The sequence below is a fragment of the Podarcis cretensis genome (assembly GCF_951804945.1).
Source record: "Podarcis cretensis genome assembly, chromosome: 9".
Classification (NCBI taxonomy): Eukaryota; Metazoa; Chordata; class Lepidosauria; order Squamata; family Lacertidae; genus Podarcis; species Podarcis cretensis.
The window spans coordinates 14,997,679-15,020,937 of NC_137178.1; the positions used below are offsets into that span (position 1 = coordinate 14,997,679).

Here is a 23,259-nt window from a genome sequence, read left to right on the forward strand (position 1 = left end):
TTCTATATCTGTCAACATTGCTGTATTAAAAATTCATCAAGTCTGGAACATTTATTCCTGTAGTTAAAATTGCTATGGAGACTCCTTTTTTCCTTCCTTTTTATAATTTTTTTTCCAATTTATTGCTTCTTTATTTGGTGGATATTTTTATTTTTTCCATCCATCACAATCAGAGCTTGTCTAATGTGGTTTTCAGATGTTTCTCACAAATGTGTGTGTGTGTGTTTTTCCAAAAGACTCAGATATTTTCAGAGTGTTGCCAGACTTGATGACCATGCATTAAAGCAGATTTGAGGAACCTGTGGCTCTCCAGATGTTGTTGGAATCCAACTCCCAACAGACCCAGCCAGTCCCACAACATCTGGAGGACCATAACTCGCCCCTCCCCTTCCGGCCTCAGACCCCTGTTCAGTTCTCTGTCATTCACACTGTCTCTGTATGACAGAGTTGGGGTTTTTTTGCTTTGTGTAAATGTATCCCAAATCTGATAATTTAAAAAATATAACTTTGTGCATTTGGGAGAGGGATCTATGTCAATGTAGAGAAAGGGCAAGATACACATGTTAGAATAGCCTTCCCCACACCTGACTCCCCAGATGTTTCTGGATTACAATTCCCAACGATCCTGACCATTGGCCACACTTGTTGGGGGCGGGGTGAAAGAAGTTAGAGTCCATTAACATCTGGGGACCCAAGGTTTGGGAAGAATGTCTTAGATAAAAAATCCCTAAAAATGTACAGCTGGTGCAAAATGCTGTGGCCGGCCGGAAGACTTTCTGGTATATGTTTTTCTTACAGTATCACACCAATCTAGCTTGTGATTAATTTCTGGGTACAATTGCACTGGCTTCTGGTTCATTTCTCCAGATGCAGTTCAAGATGCTGATTATTACCGCATTGGCCTGAATATAAGCCACGCTCCCCCCCCCTCAATTCCGACAGTGAAAAGTTAAAGTGCGACTTATATTCGCGACCTTACGGTATGCAGCCAGGAGCGCAGGGCAAACAGCACCAGGAGCATGGCAAAGCAGTGCCCGCCCCACACCCCACACCCCACACCCCATGCATAGTCCCCCGTCCTCTCTCCCAAGGCTGGGGAGGGGGAGAGCAAGGTAGAAGAAAGGCCACCGGCAACACAGCGTGGCTCCTCCCTGCCCAGTATGCAGCCAGGAGCAACAAGGAAGGGAGCGGCTTATATTCAGGTATTTTTTCCTCTTCCCCCCTCCAATTTTAAAGGTGCGGCTTATATTCGGGTGCGGCTTATATTCAGGCCAATACGGTACCATCTACAAAGGCTCAAAGGGTTTGGGACTAGGATATTCAAAGGACCGCCTCCTCCCACATGAACTTGGCCATCAGCTGCAGAGGTCCCACTCTGCATTCCACTACCCAGGCAGGTCTGATGGGGTGGGGAAACATGACCAACAATGGATTATGAAAGCTAAGTGGAACCCCCATTGCCTCCATTTAGATGCTGTCTTATCGGGAGATCTGTTCTGTACAGTGTTGGAAAGGGACCTTTAGTGTTGTGGTACCTGCCCCTTGGAATTCCCTCCTCTTGAACATTAGACAGGTTCTATCACTTCTCTCTCTCTCTCTCTCTCTCTCTCTCTCTCTCTCTCTCTCTCTCTCTCTCTCGGTGCCAGCTGAAGTCATTCCTCTTTCAGCAAGCCTTTTAAGGGGAGATCTTTCCCACTCTCCCATCTGTATTGGAATTGTTCCTAAGACGTTGCTGTTGGTCGCTGCCCTGGGCTCCTTTAGGAGGAAGGGCGGGATACAAATTTAAAAATAAAACACAAAATAGGGAAAACATTAGGAGATCTATCAGTTTTCCATGCCTGGGCTTGATGGTCTGACAGTATATGGCAGTTTTATCTAATCATAAGCTTGCATTAAAATTGTGGTACAGAGAATAGTTGTGATGGCAGTACCAGCTGCTGCTGCTGCTGCTGCTGCTGCGTTCATCCTTGGAAGTATCTTTCGTTTTTCTCATGCCCTTCAGGTATCTTGGCTCCACAGAACCTGTGTAGGTGGGAGCTAAGGTGGAACCACACCACAAAGCAACTTCATGGCGCAACATGCCTCATTGCTTTGTGGGTGGAAAGATTTGTCAATTCCAGTTTCACCTTTGGATTCCCCATGAAAATGGACATTTTTGTGTGCATTTCTCCTAATATATGCAGTTTTGCAAGCAATTTCCACTAATAGAATGCATATTTGTACATTATTATCCCTGGTGTATACATCTTTGTGGCCATTTCCCCCAACGTTCCTTTCTTTTGCACACAGTTGGGTTTTTGTTTGTTCAGTAATGACACTGCCATTTCGTAAAAGTGTGAAAAGTTTAAGGATAGCTGCCTTTTGATTCACATTTAGGTTTGGGAAGTTTCAATAGAAGTGAAAACTGAACTACAGTGGTACCTCGAGCTAAGAACTTAATTTGTTCTGGAGGTCCATTCTTAACCTGAAACTGTTCTTAACCTGAGGTGCCACTTTAGCTAATGGGGCCTCCTGCTGCTGCCGCCGTGCGATTTCTGTTCTCATCCTGAAGCAAAGTTCTTAACCCGAGGTACTATTTCTGGGTTAGCAGAGTCTGTAACCTGAAGCGTATGTAACCTGAGGTACCACTGTACCATAGGATAATGGGGCTGATCTCTACATTTGGTGTGTGTACGTGACTAAACTACAGAACTGTGCTCAATCAGTGGAAATGTGGCTACTGATTTTTACTCACAATTTGGGGAGCTCCCATGCCTCAGTGCCAGAGCATCTGACTCGCATGGCAGTCAGTCTCAAGTTCAATCCATGGTACCTCCAAATAGGGAGGAGAATGTCCCTTGTCTGAAGTCCTGCAGCCATCCAGTGTAATTTTTTATTATTATTATTATTTATTATGTTTATATACTGCTCTTTCTTCCAATGAGCTTCAGGTGGTTCTTTTCTTCCCCATTTTATCCTCACAACAACCCTGTGAGGTAGGTTAGGGTGAGAAATAGTGACTGGCCCAAGGGCACCCAGCAAGCTTCATGACTGAGTGGGGATTCGATCCCTGGTCTTCCAGGTCCAAACCTTCGCCACCCTTCATGAGCTGTCCCTGACAAGTGGGTGGCGCTGCCTGCCTTTCATTCACCTGAGAATGGAGGGCATTAGGTGACCATGCATTGACAAAGTCAATGTGGCAGTGAGCCAGTGTGGTGTAGTGGTTAAGAGCGGTAGACTCGTAATCTGGTGAACCGGGTTCGCGTCTCCGCTCCTCCACATGCAGCTGCTGGGTGACTTTGGGCCAGTCACACTTCTTTGAAGTCTCGCAGCCCCACTCACCTCACAGAGTGTTTGTTGTGGGGGAGGAAGGGAAAGGAGAATGTTAACCGCTTTGAGACTCCTTCGGGTAGTGATAAAGCGGGATATCACATCCAAACTCCTCCTCCAACTCCTCCTCCTCCTCCTCCTCCTCCTCCTCCTCCTATTCTTCTTCTTCTTCTTCTTCTTCTTCTTCACATGCACTCTGAATTCTTCCTTTCCAACTCCAACATTAATTAAAGCTGGGGCCCCAAAAGATTCCATACTGTGGCTGCAAAAGAAGAACTCCTGTGCAGCTTTCCTTGTGGAAAGCAGGGCTGGCTTTTGGCACTGAATTCAGCACAGAAAGAAAGCCCTTCTTGTGGCAGGGGTCAGCTGCTGTCAAAAACTTCCAGGTGTAACTGGTCTTGGACAAATGGGGAAGGCACTGAATGCAAGCCCCACTTTCAGAGGAATGGGGAGCAAATGGTACCCACACCTAGCTTTCTGTGACCTGACGTATGGGGCAAGTGAGCTGAGCGTAGGGGAAACAAACAGCCTCACAGGCCAATCTAGAACTCTTGGAGTGTCAGGAGTGCATGCAGGAGCCAGGCCCTGTGACCAGTAGGGCTTCGCAGGGCTGGGGCCTTCCTAAGTTTGTTCTGGAGAGGCAAGGCGCAGCCACACAGGTGAGGCCACTTGGTAACTCACTGCACCTGGTGGCAAGAGCCGGGAAGGGATATAAGGTCAACATTTCCCTTTGGCTCTTTGCCACAGCAACACGTTTCCTGCCTTGTTGCGTTTGGCTCCCTGCTTCCTGATCCTCGGACCTTGGCTCCTTGACTCCTTGCTTCCCGACCCACGGACCCTTGACTTTGTGAGTCCTTGCTTCTTGACCCTCGGACCCTTGACTTTGTGACTCCCTGCTTCCTGACCCTTGGACCCCTGGCTTCTGGACTCCCGTTCCTGTTCCCACACCGCCATCTTGCCCCCGGTCCCGACATTCTCAGCTGGGACTTCGATCGCCCGTAGACCGGACCGTGACATGGAGGCCCATGGAATCAGAGTTTTGGACGGTACCCCATAGCCATCTAGTCCAAACCCCTGCAATGCAGGAATCTTTCACCCAATGTGGGGCTCAGACCTATGACCCTGACCTCTAACTGTACCGACTGAGCTAACCATGAGCTCAAGGTTCTCCCCCTGTGGTGCAGAAAATACTGAACAAGATGGAACAATTTGTCTGAATCTGCATAATGCCGTTTCCTGCGCTCCTCCGTGTATACTTCATTCGAATAATTCTGGCAAAACTTCCAAATACTTGTAAAGAAAACGAAAGAAGGGAAGCCAAGCCAAACCCTGGCAATTAACTGAGTGATATACAAAATGTAGGCCAAGGTTGTCTCCCTGGTTTGGTCAGGTGTCAGCTTCAGGAATGTTTTGTGTTCATGGCAACACCCTACACTAGGTAGTTTGAGCAGGCCTTTGTTTGTATCAGCAACCACTCCAATAACCATTCCACAGAATTTACAACAATAGCTTTCAAAAGCACCGCACACACTCCCGCACGCACATGGATTTTTAATTGGCTGTCGGGCACATCACTCGCAAAGCTTCCCAGCTAGAACTGAAGTATTGAGGTACGATTGTGTTTTGAAGGTCAAATAAGACAAATGGCCCAAGGAAGGACACTTTTATAATTGGAGCGGGATAGTGGTTTGGTTAATTTACAGCTCCTGGTAATTAGGTTGATGCCTGAAATAGCAGAATACGCAGGCTAGAGGGAGGGGGGATGGGATGGGTGGGTCACGGCCTTTTCCTGTGAGTTCCTGGAGTTTTTCATCTCTTTGCAAACACACAGGAAGAAAGCAACATGGAGAGGAAGGATATAGTCTTGCGTACATTGAGCCACCGCTAATGTAGCAGTGTGGAGAAAAATTAGGAGATCAGAAAGTTACCTTTAAAAAATAAATAAATGTAACCTAACTAAATCTAAACTTGGCCATCGAACCACTGCATTGCAGGGGGTTGGACTAGATTCCCCGTGGGGTCCCTTCCAACTCTACAATTTTATCAAATTTAAAGTAAAAAATTATGCCATGTTACTAGCAATGTAGGCCCTCAGAGGAACTTGCTCTGGGAGAAGAAGGGCACCCTGTAGCCACAAAATAGGATTTTCCCCAATGCATACAAATAAACCCAATGTCACAGGAGCCTGCCAGTTAGTAATCAAAGATGGCGTCAACTCTTTATGAGCAAAAACACAACATCTCATTATTATTATTATTATTATTATTATTATTATTATTATTATTACATTCCACTGTGTATTTTTATTAAAGATTTTCTTGGTTTACAAAAGTGTGTGCAATGTCTCTCTCTCTCTTTTTTTCAAGTAATATTTTTTTACAGTTCAGTTTCATTTGTTGAGACATTAGGAAGAAAAGGGGGAAAGAGGTGGGGGGGAGGTGAGTGGGGGTGGTGTGGTGTGGTTTCTGTTTTACTTAATATATGTGGGGTTTTGTGTCAGTGTCACTTGTGCAGGTTCTCTGCTGTTCACTTGTGTTCCTTTGGTGATGAGAGAGGTTGGGGTTGGCCTAGGGTGTGGTTGTTCATTTGTGGTTGGCTGTGGTGGTCCTTGTTTTCATGTGTGAGTGGGGTGGGTGGGTGTTTTGGATCAGGCTACCCATATTGATTTGTATGTTGTTGTTGGATTTTTGTATGTGATAAAGGGGAGCCATATTGGCGTGAAGGCGTCTTCTTCTATTTGTCCCCGTGTCAGTTTCAGTTTATTGGTTAATTTTTCTAGTAAGGCTGTTTCCCATACTATTTGGTACCATTGGTCCATGCTTACTCTTGACAGGTCTCTCCAGTTTCTGGTTATGGTGTTTTTGGCTGCTGAAAGTAGGTGGGTTATGAGTTCTTTGTGTTGTAAATGGGCATTATTGTCTTGGAAGATGTTAGTAGGGCCAATTCTGGGGTGATTTCTAATACTTGCTTAGTTATTTATGCAATTATTTCAGAAGGTGGTGGACTTGCCTTCGTGAGAAGCTGGTAAGCAGGTGCTGGGTAGTTGCCTGTCAAGGATGCCTTGCTTTGACTGGGATTGCTTTGTCCTATAAAGTCATGTGAGATTTCCACATTAAGGCTATGTGCTTGCAAAATGGGTAGGGATTTCAGTGGGTGCAGCTCACAGTGCCTCAGGGGGGTGAACAGGAGCACCTTCCAAGATTTTCTCATCTGAGTAGGAGTTTAACAGGATCCTGGATGCAGAGGTGTGCATGTCTGCCCGTGTTTTAGGAAGTGGGGAAAACAAGCATGCCTTGTTGAAAAGGAATGGCGGAATAAATGCCACTGCTTTTCTCTGGTATGTTTTCCTTCCACCGTTGAGACAAATGGAGGAGCTCTGGAAATTCTGTAGTCCCCAGTTCCCTCAAATGGTGAGCTGGATGGGGGAATGGGGCAGTCACAACTTTCCCCTGGTATTGACTCAATCCCCCTCCCACACAAGAGCATCATTTTGGAGAATTATAGAGTTGGAAGGGGACCCCAAGTGTCTAGTCCAGGGGTCTGCAACCTTTAAGACAAAAAGAGCCACTTGGACCCGTTTCCGAAGAAAAAAAAACTGGGAGCCGCAAAACTCGTCATTATAAAAATAACCTTTTTGTCACTTTTTAAAATTATTTCTTTGTTTGACCCCTCAGAATTACTCCTCCTCATAGAAATAAACGTTAAATTAACAAGTTACCTTTTTTTTGTGTGTGTGTTCTTCACTCCCCTTCAAAACAGCGTACATGCCCCCTTTCATTGCAGTGACCAGCATACATGCCCCTTACAATGTAGCGGGCGGGCGGGCGGGCAGGAAGGTGACGTCAGGACGGTGCTTGACTAACGCACGCACCGCCCCCATGCGACATCACAGCCAGTACAGCGCCCGCCACAGTGGGGAGTGTCGGGGCGCACAATGCGCCTCCTCCCCTCGCTAGTATCCACCCCGGAGCCGCGGCAAAGGTGTAAAAGAGCCACAGGCGGCTCCAGAGCCGCGGGTTGCCGACCCCTGGTCAAGTCCAACCCCTTGCAATGCAGAAATCTCAGCTAAAAAGTCCCCGACAGATGGCCATCCAACTGCTGCTTACAAAGCTCCAATAAAGGGGAGTTCTCAGCCTTCCTCAGGAGCAGCTATATTTTGTTTTTGTCCCCCCCCCCACACCCATGGTAAATCTATATTGGTTTAAAATACAGACATAAATGATCGTTTACAATGAAGGTAAGTATAGAAAAATTCAATACAGAAGGAAAAACATCACGACATAAGAATAAGAAAAGACAAAAAAGAAAGGAAAGAAAACGGGTGGGAGGGGGCAGAGAAAAAAACCAAAAAATTATACAAAATCATATCCATCAAATAAAAATTTCTGCTTAAAACTTCCATTCTCATTATACTATTTCTATTATCATGGTTTTGTCGCACAGCTTTGCGTTACATCCTTTTTCATGTATTCCACTAAGGTATTCATTTCATTCATTTTTGTTCACAAGTATCATTCAAGTTTTGCTAAGATGGTATCATTTGTACAATATAATCTTATATATTCTTTAAATATTTTCCAGTTTTGCTAGTTGGAAATAGAAGCAGCTATATTTTGACGGCATTACGTAGTTTTGAAGAACAGTCACAGCAACATTATTAAAATGAACAGCTTAATAAAACAAACCTGGTGAGCTTAAAAAATGTCCAGATAATTCCAAACCAGCCTACACTATTGGTCATCAGCTGTTGTGTGCAGCTTAACCATGTGGTAAGCCTGGTATCTCCAAGTAGAGTTGGGAATGTCTGCTCTCTGAAACGCTGGAGAGGGGCTGCCATACTGAGCTCAATGGACCAATTGTCTGATTCAGCTTCTTATTTCATCACCACCCGTCCCACTGAAAGCTAAAATGGCAGCCCTGCTGTCTTTGATGGTAAGCAAGACTCCAGGAAAGTGAGGCAAATAGATGGAAAGTCTGCTTTGCGGTGAATTTAAAGGTACAGGGGGACTTTCTGGGTTGTGACCTGGCTACCTTAAATCCCAGGGAAATCCAGCTAAAGCAGCATTGAAGAACACCATGGATCTCTCTGTGCGTCCTCATCTTTGCCACATCTGCCTTTGCACACCCTCTGTCCCTTTCTCTGCTCTTCCTTCTTCATGTAGGTAATGCTATAAATAGAGGACGCTGTTTGTGGAAGAAAATAAATGCCCCAAACAACTGCATTACATTTACAAGATTCTGCTTCCCTGCACAGACAGGAATAGCCCAATGCAAAGAACAAGATGTGTAAGAAAACAAAAAGAGAGACAATGAAGGTGGCAGAGTAATAGTAAACGCTATTTTAAAACTTCTTTTGTTGAAGGTGTTAAATCATTATCTCTCTCTCACACACAATCGGCATGTACAAGCCACAATTTGCAATGGCTGCCATCATCCGATTCTGTCTAGGCTTGAGGAGACCAGGGCTTTTGGCAGTCGCTTTGTGGGGGGAATGGCATAGAGTCTTCTGAACACAATTGCATGTGAAAGTGGTCCACCTCAACACAAATGGAAGGTGAAGGCGGTGAAGGTCCTGTCTGAGTGCCTGGAGGCGGTTGGAGGATGGATGGTGGCTAACAGATTGAGGTTGAATCCTGACAAAACAGAAGTACTGTTTTTGGGGAACAGGGGGCGGGTGGGTGTGGGGGACTCCCCGGTCCTGAATGGGGTAACTGTGCCCCTGAAGGACCAGGTACGCAGCCTGGGAGTCATTTTGGACTCAAGCTGTCCATGGAGGCGCCGGTCAATTCTGTTTACCAGCTCCATCTGGTATGCAGGCTGAGAATCTGCCTGCCCGCAGACTGTCTTGCCAGAGTGGTGCATGCTCTGGTTATCTCCCGCTTGGACTACTGCAATGCGCTCTACGTGGGGCTACCTTTGAAGGTGACTCAGAAACTGCAATTAATCCAGAAAGTGGCAGGTAGACTGGTGACTGGGAGTGGCCGCCGGGACCACACAACACCGGTCCTGCGAGACCTGCATTGACTCCTAGTATGTTTCCAAGCACAATTCAAACTTTTGGTGCTGACCTTTAAAGCCCTAAATGGCCTAGGTCCTGTATACCTAAAGGAGCATCTCCACCCCCCATCAGTTCACTGAGATCCAGCGCCGAGGGCCTTCTGGTGGTTCCCTCACTGCGAGGTTACAGGGAACCAGGGAGAGGGCCTTCTTGGTAGTGGCGCCTGCCCTGTGGAACGCCCTCCCATCAGATGTCAAGGAAATAAGCAACTATCCTACTTTTAAAAGACATCTGAAGGCAGCCCTATTTAGGGAAGTTTTTAAGGTTTAATGCTGTATTGTGTTTTAATGTTCCGTTGGGAGCCACCCAGAATGGCTGGGGAAACCCAAGCAGATGGGCAGGGTATAAATAATAAATTATTATAATTATTAGTAAATATGAGCTTTGGGAAAAAGAAGGTAGGAACTGGAGAGAGAGAGCGAGTGCAAAGGACAGGTGTACTGAGACTACGTTCCTTCAGAATGAAGTTAGGACAGGGTCAGACACTGTGAGAGAGTTAGAAAATGGAATTCTGGTTCTGGGTTAGTTGAAAGGGTTCTTGGGAATCATCTAGTATGACCCGCTACTTAATGCAGAAATGGAAATGTAGCAGAGGTGGGGAATTTGATTTTATTTCTCCCACCCCGCCCCCTCCAGCTGCAGGCCACTCACGTGTCAATCATCTGTCATCACAATAATACCAGATGACCCATTTTTGGGTCCCACACAATTTGAAACTGAACTGCGCGAGTAAAGGCATGGCTCCTCTGTGCTTTGCAAGCTGCAAATGACCAGCTGGTTGTGAAACTACCACCACCACCGCGAACCGACTTTGGGGCATTGCATGGAATTAGGAGGGTTCACTAATAAACTGATCAGAGTGCCAGCAAACTGACTTGTGGCCTAGCTGTGCCTTTACTTTCCCCACACCTGGCATCATGTTTGATGGGCATGGCTTGGCTGAAGTGGCCTCAGAGGTTCCAGACTGCTGACTTGCAGCATCCCTGATAGATGGTCGCCATTGTCTCTAGCAAAGGAGAATCTACTGTCTCTAGAGAAAATCTGTTTCCTTTCAGGATTCCTGCTTCCTTCAGCTTTGAAGGCAGGTTTTAAAGCTGATTAACAAACACTGGTTCAAGAGGGAGCTCGCTTAGTATTTTAACAAAATAATTTTCAGACCAACATGGCTACCTACCTGTAATTAGTATTTTAAGGTATCCTTTCAGGCCAAATAAGATTGGTGGGGGAGCTTGCTCTTTGGAAAGGGCACAGTCTTGGTGACACCCTTCACTCTGTTAACCACAGCTGGGAGACAGAATTTGCTACCCCAACAGATTTCACAAAAGATGGGAGGGGAATTCATTTGGTCTGCTTTTGGGCTGGACCAACTACCCTAATCTGATGCTGCCACACTTACTTGTGGATCGGAAAGCAGTGCACCATCAGATCATGCACACTTCTCCAGATTTTGCGATGCGTTTTGGGTGTGCACAAATGTCACACAAAAGAGTTTGTATACTGTACTGTATAAAAGATGCACGCAAAATTCCTGTTTTACAGACAGGAAGGTTTTAAAAGGATGTTTTATGTAAAAGGGGCAGACAAAATGCGTGCAGATTAAAAGTGGGTTGTTGGGGTTTTTTTTTGTCCATTCTCTCAAAAAAGAAGTCTGCTTGAAACACTATGGCTGAGTGCAAGTGAGACGGAAACAAGACAAAATTAGCTGTTCATCCCATCCTTTGCCCTAGCATTAGGAGGCAAGACTGGCCAATTGGTCTGTGCAGGCTAGTCCTGTCTATTTTGATTGCAAGCTCTGCAAGTTCTTGGCCGGAGGCTGTTCCTCTGCCCTGCTACCTCTCTGAGCTGGAGATCAAAGTGGGACGCCCGGCCTGCCTGCCTGCCTGTCTGCCTGCTGGCTGCCTGCCTGCAAGGCATATGCTGTGGGCTCTTCATTGATTCCCCCTCTCCATTGCTACAAGTGGTTACAGTGAGAATGGGAAGGATCATCAAATGATCATTTAAAGAGAACAACAACAGCAACAAAAAAGCAGATGAACTCAAGGCCTTGGCTAGAGCCGGGCTTCCTAAAACTGAACAGTGAATTCAATTCATTCTCAGTGGGAGTTTCCACTGTGAGAATTTGCAGTAGTAATAAATACATTCTTGGCCGTATTTCCAGACTCACTCCAAAAGAGAAGACTGTCAGCTGGAAAGGGGAAAATTGGCAGATGTATAAATGAGCGAGGGGAGCAACAGGATTTCTGTTGACTTACATAACATCCCACATGTCCAGAAACCGTGTAAGCCGCTTCCATGAGATGTGAAGTTCCACTTGTCTGCCCTTCTCTGAACCTCCCTCCCCGACCGCTTCCCTTGATCGTAATGAAGCATTTCTGCTGGGAGCAAAACACCAAAAATTATCCTCCTCATAGCACTCGGGCCCAATTATCCCCATCATTATTTTTTACTCGTTAAGAAATATTTTCTGTTTCTCACAATTCAAATGCACGGCATGGAATCCAGAGGGACATCAGCTTCCTCCTCTTCAACACCTGTTGTACCTCTTAAAACCTTCTCCAGAGGGTCTCCAAACCCTCTGGAACCTCAAAGACTATTGCATTCCATTTCTAAAACACACACTTTCATATCCTGATAACATTGTTTTATGGCATTTAGATCCCATCTTTTTCTCCAAGCACTTCAAGGTGGAGTATGTGCTTCCGTCCACCCTCATTTAATCCCCACCACATCCCTGTGAGGTTAAGATGAGAGGCAGAAACTAGCCTCACCCAGTGAGCTTCATAGCTGAGCGAGGATTTGAACCCCAATCTTCCAGGTTCTAGTCTGACTCTCTAACAATTACACTGATGTATTTTCGGGATTATTATTTCTTAAAGATGTGTTTTTGCAATGTTCAGAAACTGGATTCCAGTTAACCTCAGCAGTATGCTATCTTTTATCCTTGCTTCTGATACAATGGATACAGGAAGCCTTGTACCAAGTTGGACCACTGGTCCATCTTGTTGGAAACACGCCTGGGAAGGCCGCCAACTTCCCAAGAAGTCTCTCTGGTGGTCACTCTCTGGCTATAAATCTCCCTCAGTCCAGAGAGACCGGTGATAAGTGACCCCTCCCTCCTGAGAGGAGCACGCTCGTCTTCTGGCATATCATAGCTGAAGAAAGAGTCAACCGGTAGCTCTAAACTACAGTGGTACCTCGGGTTACATACGCTTCAGGTTACATATGCTTCAGGTTACAGACTCTGCTAACCCCGAAATAGTACCTCAGGTTAAGAACTTTGCTTCAGGATGAGAACAGAAACCGTGCTCCGGCGGCGCAGCGGCAGCAGGAGGCCCCATTAGCTAAAGTGGTGCTTCAGGTTAAGAACAGTTTCAGGTTAAGAACGGACCTCCAGAACGAATTAAGTACTTAACCCGAGGTACCATTCTACTTTATTTTACAGTCTATATACAGAGAATCCATCAGCACATCTGTGCTCTTTGAGCACCAGTACAGAAACAGCAACACATTCAGAAGTGAAACTAACTTCCAACCGTGCTGAGACTTCCTGTCTCACACTCTCTCAGACACTCACATGATATACACAAACATAGTGCTACTGCTGGAGGAGCACAGATGGATAAAAATCCTAACACATCTAACTCAATATCGTTTACGCTGATTGGCAGCAGCTCTCCAGGGTTTCAGGGATGGTTTCCCCTCAATCCCTACCTGAAGGTGCTGAGGATTTTACCTGGAACCTTCTGCATGCCAAGCAGGTGCTTTGCCACTGAGCTGTGCCCTGTTCCCATTCTGCACCCCACAGTTTAACAAAGCACTATTTGAAGGAAGGAAGGTTGTAAGACCTCCTCTGTTCTGCTCAAGTTAACCTTGCTGTAGTAATCACACAACTTACCAATCCTTTATCTACCCAGTGGATTGCTCCTTTGATATCGTGTGTGTGTGTGTGTGTGTGTGTGTGTGTGTGTGAGAGAGAGAGAGAGAGAGAGAGAGAAGACCCCATTACTTTTTTAAAACAAACAGCTAAGTAATGATGTATGGAAGTGAGAGCTGGACCATAAAGAAGGCTGATCGCCGAAGAATTGATGCTTTTGAATTCTGGTGCTGGAGGAGACTCTTGAGAGTCCCATGGACTGCAAGAAGATCAAACCTCTCCATTCTGAAGGAAATCAGCCCTGAGTGCTCACTGGAAGGACAGATCCTGAAGCTGAGGCTCCAAGACTTTGGCCACCTCATGAGAAGAGAAGACTCCCTGGAAAAGACCCTGATGTTGGGAAAGATGGAGGGCACAAGGAGAAGCGGACGACAGAGGACGAGATGGTTGGACAGTGTTCTCGAAGCTACCAGCATGAGTTTGACCAAACTGCGGGAGGCAGTGGAAGACAGGAGTGCCTGGTGTGCTCTGGTCCATGGGGTCACGAAGAGTCGGACGCGACTAAATGACTAAACAACAAGTAATGAAAATCAGTTGTTAGTGGTGGCTAGAAGAAGAGGTGGAATAGCTGCTCTAGGCTGGAAGCGAAACAAGCAAAAATCAGGAGTCTGTGGCTGATGGAGAGAGCTGTCCTTCTGGAAAGACCTCTTGCAGGGGCCAGTTTTCCTGTTTAATGAGTAACAGACCAGGCTGCTCTATCATTTCCATCACTGATCGATTTCTTTTGGTATAGGGCGCATAATGGTACCATGCCAGGAGCCAAACAGGCGCCTTCAAGAGGAGTCAAACGAAACAAAGGCGGCAGTGTCTGTCCATACGTATGCACAGGATCACACCCTTATACATTATGTTGGGTGTGACACATGCTGCCCCAGAGCAGTGCTTTCCAACTGCGTTGGGGCAGGGTGATGTTTAAATTGGCTCTGAGAAGATTTTCTGAAGAAGACATAATGGAAATGGGCCTGCGTAAACAACTTTGCTGAATTGCTGCTACCATCTTGCCTCAGTTTTTTGTTAAGAGGCTGTTATTCAACACTAGCCCTACTTGAAGCAGAAGCCTTACCGCTGAGCTATGGCACTTCCTCAAAGTGCTCTACATCACCCATCTTCCCTGGTCATTGGCTAGTGTTGGACTAGTACCTGGGAGACCAGGGTTCAAATTCCCACTTGGCCATGAAGCTGGGGGCAAGTCACTGCTGCTTAGCCTAGCCTACCTCACAGGGTTGTTATGGGGGTTAAAGGAGGTGGGAGGGAACTATGGAGAAAAGCTGGTATATAAATGTAATAAAATGAATAAGTAAATATGGCAGGCATCAGGCTGGAAAAGGCTTCTTTAATACACACACACACATATATATATATGTGTGTGTGTGTGTGTATATATATATATATATATATATATATATATATATCTAAATAAAATTTTATTAGATTTTCTTCCAACCATACAAAAGTAAAAATCACCACAACAAAAACATTAATAACAAACACACACACAACTATATGCCAAAACAATTTCAAATCGGAAAATAGCGATTCTCCGAATCCCGTGACTTCCCTACCCTGGTTCCTTCATTTTCCTTTTCAACTGCATATCATTACTATTCCAAAAAATATTCATCCAATATTTCCTATTATATCTCTAAAATTACAAGTGTCCTTAAAATCCTGCTGATGTGCTAACTTGTTTACAACACTTTCACATATATACAATAAACATTTCCCATTCTTTTCTGAATTTCTTGTTTTCTGAGCTTTCCAGTTTCGCCATTTCGGCGTATTCCATTAACTTGATTTGCCAGTCTTCTTTTGTATATGATGGTGCCTACAAAACTGGCATGCTGTTCCCAAAAGGCTCCTTGCATTATCTCCACTTGCAACTGGAAGATTCTATTTTATGTTGCCTTCTTTTCCCCCCTGCTTTTCTTCTTCATCTTCTTTTATCTAGTCAGTTTATGTGTTGCCCCTCATTTCTTTCTGTGTAATTGGAAATGCTCCCTGGGGTAGTCTAGCTTTTAAGCAGCAATTTCCTATCCCTTTTTAAACCAGCAGTGTTTTGTGTATTCGTGGGGCTTTCTTGCTCATGCAAAGATGCAAGAGAACAGCTGTGGGGGGAAAACGACTTGTTTCAGGGTTGCCAATTGCCTCCCTCCATAACCTACAGGTTTCCCCCCAGTATGAGCACCTCATCAGAGAGCTGCCTTGCTCCTTGCTGCTGGAGCTCCTCCCAACCCACTTAAAGGCTTCTTTCTCTTACTTATGTCACTCTGGCAAGGCCTCCCCGGGAGATAGTGGCTGGCAGCAAACTAAGCCTCAGGCAAGCAGAGGTATCCTGCTGCGTTTCGCATCTAATTGCGCAAGTCCCCTCCCTTTTTAGCATGTTATAGACATTCTCCTACTGTTTGCTTTATTCCGTTCAGAGCCTCTGAGCTGCTGTCAAAGTTGTTAAACTATCGGCTGCGCTTAACCAAAGGGGAGTGTTGATGTTCGGCGGAGTGGTGTCAAAACCGTACCCTCTGCAGTGTTTACAAGTCAATCAGGGTAGCATGCAGAAGGTCCTAGGTTCAGGCGAAGAAGCGGAGCTCAGTGGTAGAGTATCTGCCTTATACACAGAAGATCCCAGTTCGATCCCTGGTGTAAGAAATCCCTGGTGAGCATCCTTCAGGCTCCGCCTCATCCTGCTCTGAGAGGTGACACCAGGGACCCTGCGGGACGTAAGGGGCTAGAGCCCCAACTAATGTTGGCATGGGGAGCCTGACTCCACTTCTTGCTTAATGATTAGGCACAAAATCCTGCTGCTGTAGTTAAGGATCAATCAATAACATAATGGCTGGCCAAGTTCAACATCCTGTTCTTGCCAGATACCTGTGGGAAACTCGCAAGCTGAGCCTTGCATTCAGAAGCGTTTACTGCTTCAAAGTAGGCAGAATGTTGACATGTGTTTCAATCTAGTTTTTAGCTTATTGTTGATCTTAATTATTCTAGAACGTTTTAAATGGTTTTCTTTAAAGCACTGATCATTTCATTTTTTTATTCTTTCTGTAAACCACTTGGCGCAATATACTGTATGTGAATACAGAATGCATAAATACTGTTTACAGTGGTACCTCGGTTTTCGACCGTCTCCATTGATGAACATTTTGGTTTTCAAACACCGTAAACCCAGAAGTAAATGCTTCGGTTTTCGAACACGCCTCAGAAGTCGAACATGCCACACAGCTTTCGAATTGAGTTTTTCGTACAGTGGTACCTCAGGTTAAGAACTTAATTCATTCTGGAAGTCCGTTCTTAACCTGAAACTGTTCTTAACCTGAGGTACCACTTTAACTAATGGGGCTTCCCGCTGCCACTGCATGATTTCTGTTCTCATCCTGAAGCAAAGTTCTTAACCCAAGGTACTATTTTTGGGTTAGCAGAGTCTGTAACCTGAAGCGTCTGTAACCTGAAGTGTCTGTAATCCGAGTTACCACTGTATTGAGTTTTCTGTTTTGAGGCTTCTGTATTGAGGTTTTGGTTTCTGAATGTTTTGGAACTTGAACAGTCTTCTGGAATGGATTATGTTTGAAATCCAAGGTGCCATTGTATATACAGACCCTGGCCTTCTTTTAAGGAACTTACAAGATGCCCCATGTTAACTTCACACCAGCACTATGACATAATTTAGAATGAGGAAAAACAACAACAGAACAGACAACTTGGAAGGTGGAAGACTCTCCTTCATGAAAGTAGATCACATAGGCAGGAGTGGAGTTTGGAAATCTTCCATCAGTGTTTGGAGGAAATGGGCTGCTTTGAGGGGGAGTTAGGGCAGTAAAGAGGCAGTGTGGTGTAGTGATTAGAAAGCTAGACTAGGACATGGGAGTCAGGCATTCAAATTCCCACTTGGCCATAATGCTCACTGGGTGACTTTGGGCCAGTTGCAGCCTTCCAGCCTAATGCACCTCACAGGGTTAAATTATTGGGGGGGGGGGGGAGAACCATGTTCACCATAGCCAAACTATGGAACTCACTCCCCAGGAGGCAGTAATTTTTATTCTTTATTAAAGATTTTCTTGATTTACAAAAGTGTTTGCAATGTCTCTCTCTCGTATTCCCCCCCCATGTAACAGTTTTACAAATCAGTTTTATTTGTTGAGACATTAGGAAGAAAAGGGGGAAAGAGGTGGAGGGAGGGGAGATGGGGTGGGGTCAGGTGTGATGTTTCTATTTTACTTACTTTATGTAGGGTTTGGTGTCAGCATTGCTTGTGCAGGTTCTTTGCTGTTCGCTTGTGTTCCTTTGGTGGTGAGAGAGGTTGGGGTTGGCCCAGGGTGTGGTTATTCATTTGTGGTTGGCTGTGGTGGTCTTTGTTTTCATGTGTGAGTGGGGTGGATGGATGTTTTGGATCAGGTTAGCCATATTGATTTGTATGCTGTTGGTGGATTTTTGTCCTTGTCTTGTTGGGCTGTGTATGTGATAAAGGGGAGCCATACCGGGGTGAAGGTGTCTTCTTCTATTTGTCCCTGTGTCAGTTTCAGTTTATTGGTTAATTTTTCTGTTTCCCATACTATTTGGTACCATTGGTCCCCAGGAGGCAGTAATGACCACCAGCTTGGATCACTTTAAAAAAGAAGATTGGACAAGTTCATGGGAGAGAGGCTTCTAGCTGTGATGGCTATTCTCTAACCTCCACAGTTGGAGGTCAATGCTTACGAATACTAGTTTCTGGAAACCAGAAACCAGGGGAGAGCGTTGCTCTGGTGCTCATGTTCTTCTTTCTGGTTTCCCACAGGCACCTTGTTGGCCACTGTGAGAACAGGATGCTGGCCTTGGTGGGCCATTGGCCTGATCCAGCCAGTGCTGGATTAAACCTTGTGGATGTCAGTCAAAGGCAGTCAAAATCTCAGTCCCCCCTCGTGTGTGTGTGTTGCTGTGGGATAACACTGAACCAAGCAAGCTTGGTTGTAATTTTCTTTCCAGATCAAATCACAATTATTTTGATCTATTGTCACAGGGCCCCTAAAAGGTGTGGTGCCCCTAGGACGGTGACTACTCTGTCTATTTAGTAATCTGGCACTGCATCCAGCAGACCCTGCTGATGTTCTTCCTATTTTGACCTCCATGAAGGAAACAGACCCTCCAAGTGCCCCAATTTTCCAGGGACAATCCTAGATTTACTGAAGCCATCCCAATTTCTGATTTGATCCCAGAATGTCCCAGTTTTCCTTAGGACATCCCTATTTTCATTGGGGAAATGTTGGAGGGTATGGAGTTATGCAACCCGCAAGCCAAGGAGATAATTATACAACCTTTAGAAGACATCTGAAGGCAGCTCTGGATAGGGAAGTGTTTTTTTTAAAAATGTTTTATTATGTTTTTATATACGTTGGAAGCCGCCCAGAGTGGCTGGGGCGGGGTATAAATAGTACAATTATTATTATGGGATAGGATGTCCCTATTTTCATCGAAGAAACGTTGGAGGGTGTGCGGGAAAGGTGGGATCTGAATGCAAGGAAACAAGCTGTTAAGAGGAAGCTGCCCAGCAGCCGGAGTGGAGCTCCACGGCGAAGGGATGGGGCCATTATTGGAGCTCGGCGCGCAGCTGAGGGCGCCGCGCTTCCCGGGGTTCCAGAGATACCGGAGGCGTGAGTTGTGCGGCTAAGAAGGGATCCTCGACGGGGCAGCCTGCGCGTCGAGAAGCTCGCCAGCTGCCGAGTGAAACCTGAAACCAGCTCTCTCCCTCTCCGCGGAGGGCTGGCCTGTGCGCGCTGGGTGTTATTGGCACATTTTTGCGCACGGCTGCCCGTTCCAGATCCCAGGGCTATTACTACTTCAACTTCTTCTTTTTCCTCCTCTTGGGTCTCTTTTCAAGTGAGGGTCCTCGGATGGTTCGCAAGTGGTCTCGGCGCTGAACCAGGAAGCGGAGAAGAGGGAGAGCTTTGCGCAACGACAGTTGTCAGCTGAATTTAGCCTCCGATTTCCTTTTTGAAACTGCACGGAGTTAACAGAGAAGTTCACAGATTTGAATATCCGCGTGAGCTCGGGAAACGTCAGGGCTTTTCACTCGCTCACTCACTCTCCCCCACTTGGTTTATGGTGGCGCGTCTAGTTGGGAACTGTTGCTGTTGCTGCGGATCCGTCGCGGAGGCTGTGAACAGGGTAGGTGGCGTGGAAATAGCGTTGGTGAGAAAAGTGCAGCAAAGGGGGATGATCTTCTGACAGGTTCTTAGCACGGGCCAGGAAGCGGCAGCAACGACAGCAGCTGCCGGATAATGCCCCTTTTGTCTTGGAGAAGCAGCTTAAAGGATTCTACTGGGTGATGAGGAACTTAAGTACGACTGCACCTCGCCTCCCGGAGGTTAAAAATAGAATCCGCGTTTAAACTTTGGGGAGCGGGGAGAGCAATCTCTCTACAATCTTTTTGCGTCCTGATATTCCCACCTTAGCAAAGCTTGTTCTGATTTGAAAGGAGCCTCTGTAGCATAAGGCTTTCCGACCCCACCAGGATCATTAGGTTAGACTTTCTAATAACCCCCTTTGACAGCAAATCGCAAAAGTCCCGATGAATCTTAAATCTACACACAACAGCATGAGAATTACAACAAATTTTCTTGTTAGCTCTTCAGAATAACTGCAGTGCAACGCATTTGCTAAGAAAGAATGAATAAGTAGACTTTTCTGTGTAAGGTGATTATTCTGAGATGCAGTTAGATAGTAAAAAAGTATCTTCACTGCTGCTTCGAGTCAATGAAGAATGGTTCCTTGGTGATTTCTTATACCATTCTGGCTGCCTTAGGATATCCCAGCAGCAAAATCCTATGCATGTTTGCTCAGAGTATAAGTCCCACGGTGTTCAGCAGGGCTCGCCCCACAAGTGTGCATAGGGTTGCAGTTTGCTTTGCTACGGTGTGGTATGGTTCTGCTTATATTTCTCTAGTCTCAAGGAGAAGCAGAAATGCAGACAGGGAGATTTCTTAAAAGAGGCTGCTGTCTCCAAGTTAATTTGAATCTTGTGATACTTACCACCGCAGAAAAATAAAGCACGTTGCCAGATACACTGAGCTCCCTCCCCCTAAGGCTTTTCAACCTGCTGGTGGTCATTTTCCTTTCTAAGACTTTCAGGAAATCCTCCTGAAGGGGAACGCTCATTTGCTTGTGCTTTAGTTTGGTTACATCTTTTAGAGATGCTCCCAAAATGCTTCCATTGGATGCTTCCATATTGTCACGGCTACCATTCCCTTTAAGGCCATTATACTTGGCTTGTCCTATGCTTCAAGGACCACCTTGAAGGACCACAGTGCTCCAAGAACTGGCCCCTTGAGCATCAGCTCACAGGGACGTCTGGACATAGTTGCTATTGAGGTGCCGCAAGCTGATTTGCATAGGAAGCTGTTTTATACTGGTGTTTCCCAACCTTGTGCCTCCAGCTGTTTTTGGACTACAACTCCCATCATCCCTGACTAGCAAGACCAGTGGCAAGGGATGATGGGAATTGTAGTCCAAAAACAGCTGGAGGCACAAGGTTGCAGGCAGTGGCTCTCTTGCAGTTTGTGTTAGGGATCCTACCTGGGGATTCTAGGGTTGCAACCTGGAACATTAGGTTTGCAAAGTTAGATGCTCTGACACTGAGTAGCATTTGGGGAGGGGGATAAATTTTGCTTGCATTTTAATGAGAAACTACCCAACTTGCACTTTTTGAGCCAATGCACAAAGATTATGCAGCAGAATTCTCACTCCTGCAACTTTTGAGACGAAGTTCTTCAGCCAGAAATGTGTACAAAATATGCATATTGATTTATATTAAATTTCTATACCACACTATACCCATAGATCTCAGGGTGGTTCACATTTGGGGTAAGGATGTGTTAAATGTATATAGCAGTGAAGATAAGGTACCAAAATGCATTATGTTAGGGAACTGCTTGCAAAAAAAAAAAAAAGGGGGGGGGGACCACAAGCAGTTCAGAGAAATTCACACTAAAATGCTGGTGAGTTTCCATGAGGATTAATAAATAAGTAAATCACAAAATCGCTATAGAAATGTGGGAAACTCCGCTTTGAGATTGGAAAAGAGAAAAACTGCAGGAAACCGAAACTGACAAATTCATCTATTCCTCTTGCTGAGCTACAGAACTGGATTTGTTACAAAACAGTTTTCAGATCCCTGGTCAGGACGCTCATGGTCCTTCGCTGAAGACAAAGCAAGGGCTGTTTCATACTTTAGGACAGTTTGCTGTGTTTACACTCTTAAGGCAGTGGGTGGGGGACCTGTGTCCCTCCTGATGATGTTGGACTACAACTCTCATCAGCCCCAACCAGCATGGACAATGGCCAAGGATGATTGGAGTTGTAGTCCAACATCTGGAGGGACACAGTTTCTCCATCTTAGTGGATTGCAGACAGTGTGACGGGGAAACATGAATGTGAGGTCTGCAAAGGTTACAGTTTATTCAAATGCAAACAATTTATAATGAACTTAAACCAAGCAGGTGGGTCAACATTTTTTAAAAGGGTAAAGAATAGATTTGAAAAAGAGATGATGGGGATGGGACAGGAAGAAAGGTATATTTCGAGGCCAGACTGGACATGTTGTCATTCATGAAATGATCAATCTCTGGTGTTCTCTGGTGTCTCAAATTACAGTGGTGATTCCAAAATCTTGCACCCTCACCTCTCACTTTCCAATGGATGTAATAGTTGTGGCATCCCAGAAGCTTTGCACCCAGTCAATTGTACCTGTTGCATTCTCCTAGCTCCACTTTTCAGTGGGGCTTCTCAGCATCTAGCCCCTGGTGGTGAGAGGGCTTAACCCTTTGTTCCCCACTGCCACACCAATCCTGCTCACACACCCTACAGCTGCCATTTGCATCAATAGAAAGCCAAGTTTCTATTGACATGAGCGGGAGATTTCCTTACCATGCAAATGCCAGGTGCCGAAGGCCCAATCTGGATCGGGGCCATAAGAAGGGACCCTACCATCACAGCTGATGACAGCTGCTTGCTGTATTTAAAAAATAATAATCCACACAGTTGCTAATTGCACAAATGATGAGAGACCTAAGAAGTCCTGGCAAGGTTGCTCCTTCTTCTTCTGGGACAATCCCTAGCATGTAGCTTTCTCCTGAAAAACACCTGTAGCTGCAACTATGCAAAATATGCACCATTTCCAGGTTGCTGTTGTTTTTAAGTGTTTAATGCAGCGCTGCTGTGATGCAAAAATGAGCAAAAGGGGAAGTGGTTCATAGCAGGTGGCAGAGAGTGATTTGCATGCCATGCCGCCGGTGCCCTTCCTGTTTGGCTGCTTGGAGTTCATGGGAGCTCTCACTTCACACATATCCTCCCCAGCCTAGGCTGACCATCTGGCCTTCTGAAGTACCCATTATCCCCTAGAGTTATTAATGAACTGGTATGCTCATTAATACTCCCTCCCTCGCTCGCTCTTTGTGACGTGAATGAGAAAACACTGCTTGGGTGAAGCTGTGCTACACCTGGCACCCCAAGATTGGCATTTCAATGCTCTTAAAACATTCTTTTGCATCTGAGCATGGATGCCCTTTAAATGTTCTCTTAGCCATGTCAGATCCGCAGCTCCCACATGGGTGGGGAGAACAATTAAGGGACCCCTGTGCTGTACCAGCGTTTCAGATTAAGGGCTCCCCTCCCTCTTTCAATTTTTATTTCAACCCCCCTCCCTCGATATGTGAGGGTCTCTCTGTTCACTGCATGGCATTCCTGCCTGGTCTATTGCTGTGTGTTCCAATTAGAACAGGTGGCTGCTGCTCTGCTTGGCCATCGGAAACATGGAGGCATTTTAATAAAAATTTACATTACTTACAGTGGCTGCCCTTGGGAAGAGCAGGAGCTGTGGAGCATCTGCCCGATGATAATTATCTGCAACCCCCCCCCCCAACCAAAATAAAACACTGTCTAATGCAGGCTCCAGCATCAAGCTCTTCCTGGTTGCCTGAGCGGCCTTAAT

General features: G+C 45.8%; 1 protein-coding gene across 3 annotated transcripts in view; it reads left to right on the plus strand.

The window, feature by feature from the left end:
* ARHGAP24 (Rho GTPase activating protein 24) overlaps positions 1-23,259 on the plus strand; it is a 415,806-nt gene that overhangs the window by 35,794 nt on the left and 356,753 nt on the right. The window contains exon 1 of one of the 3 annotated variants that reach the window (XM_079990831.1): positions 19,059-19,439. The exons of the other annotated variants lie outside the window; for them this stretch is intronic. The gene's annotated coding sequence lies outside the window, so the exon portion shown is untranslated. Of the gene's footprint in view, positions 1-19,058; positions 19,440-23,259 lie in introns of those variants that run through there. 3 annotated transcript variants of the gene reach the window in all.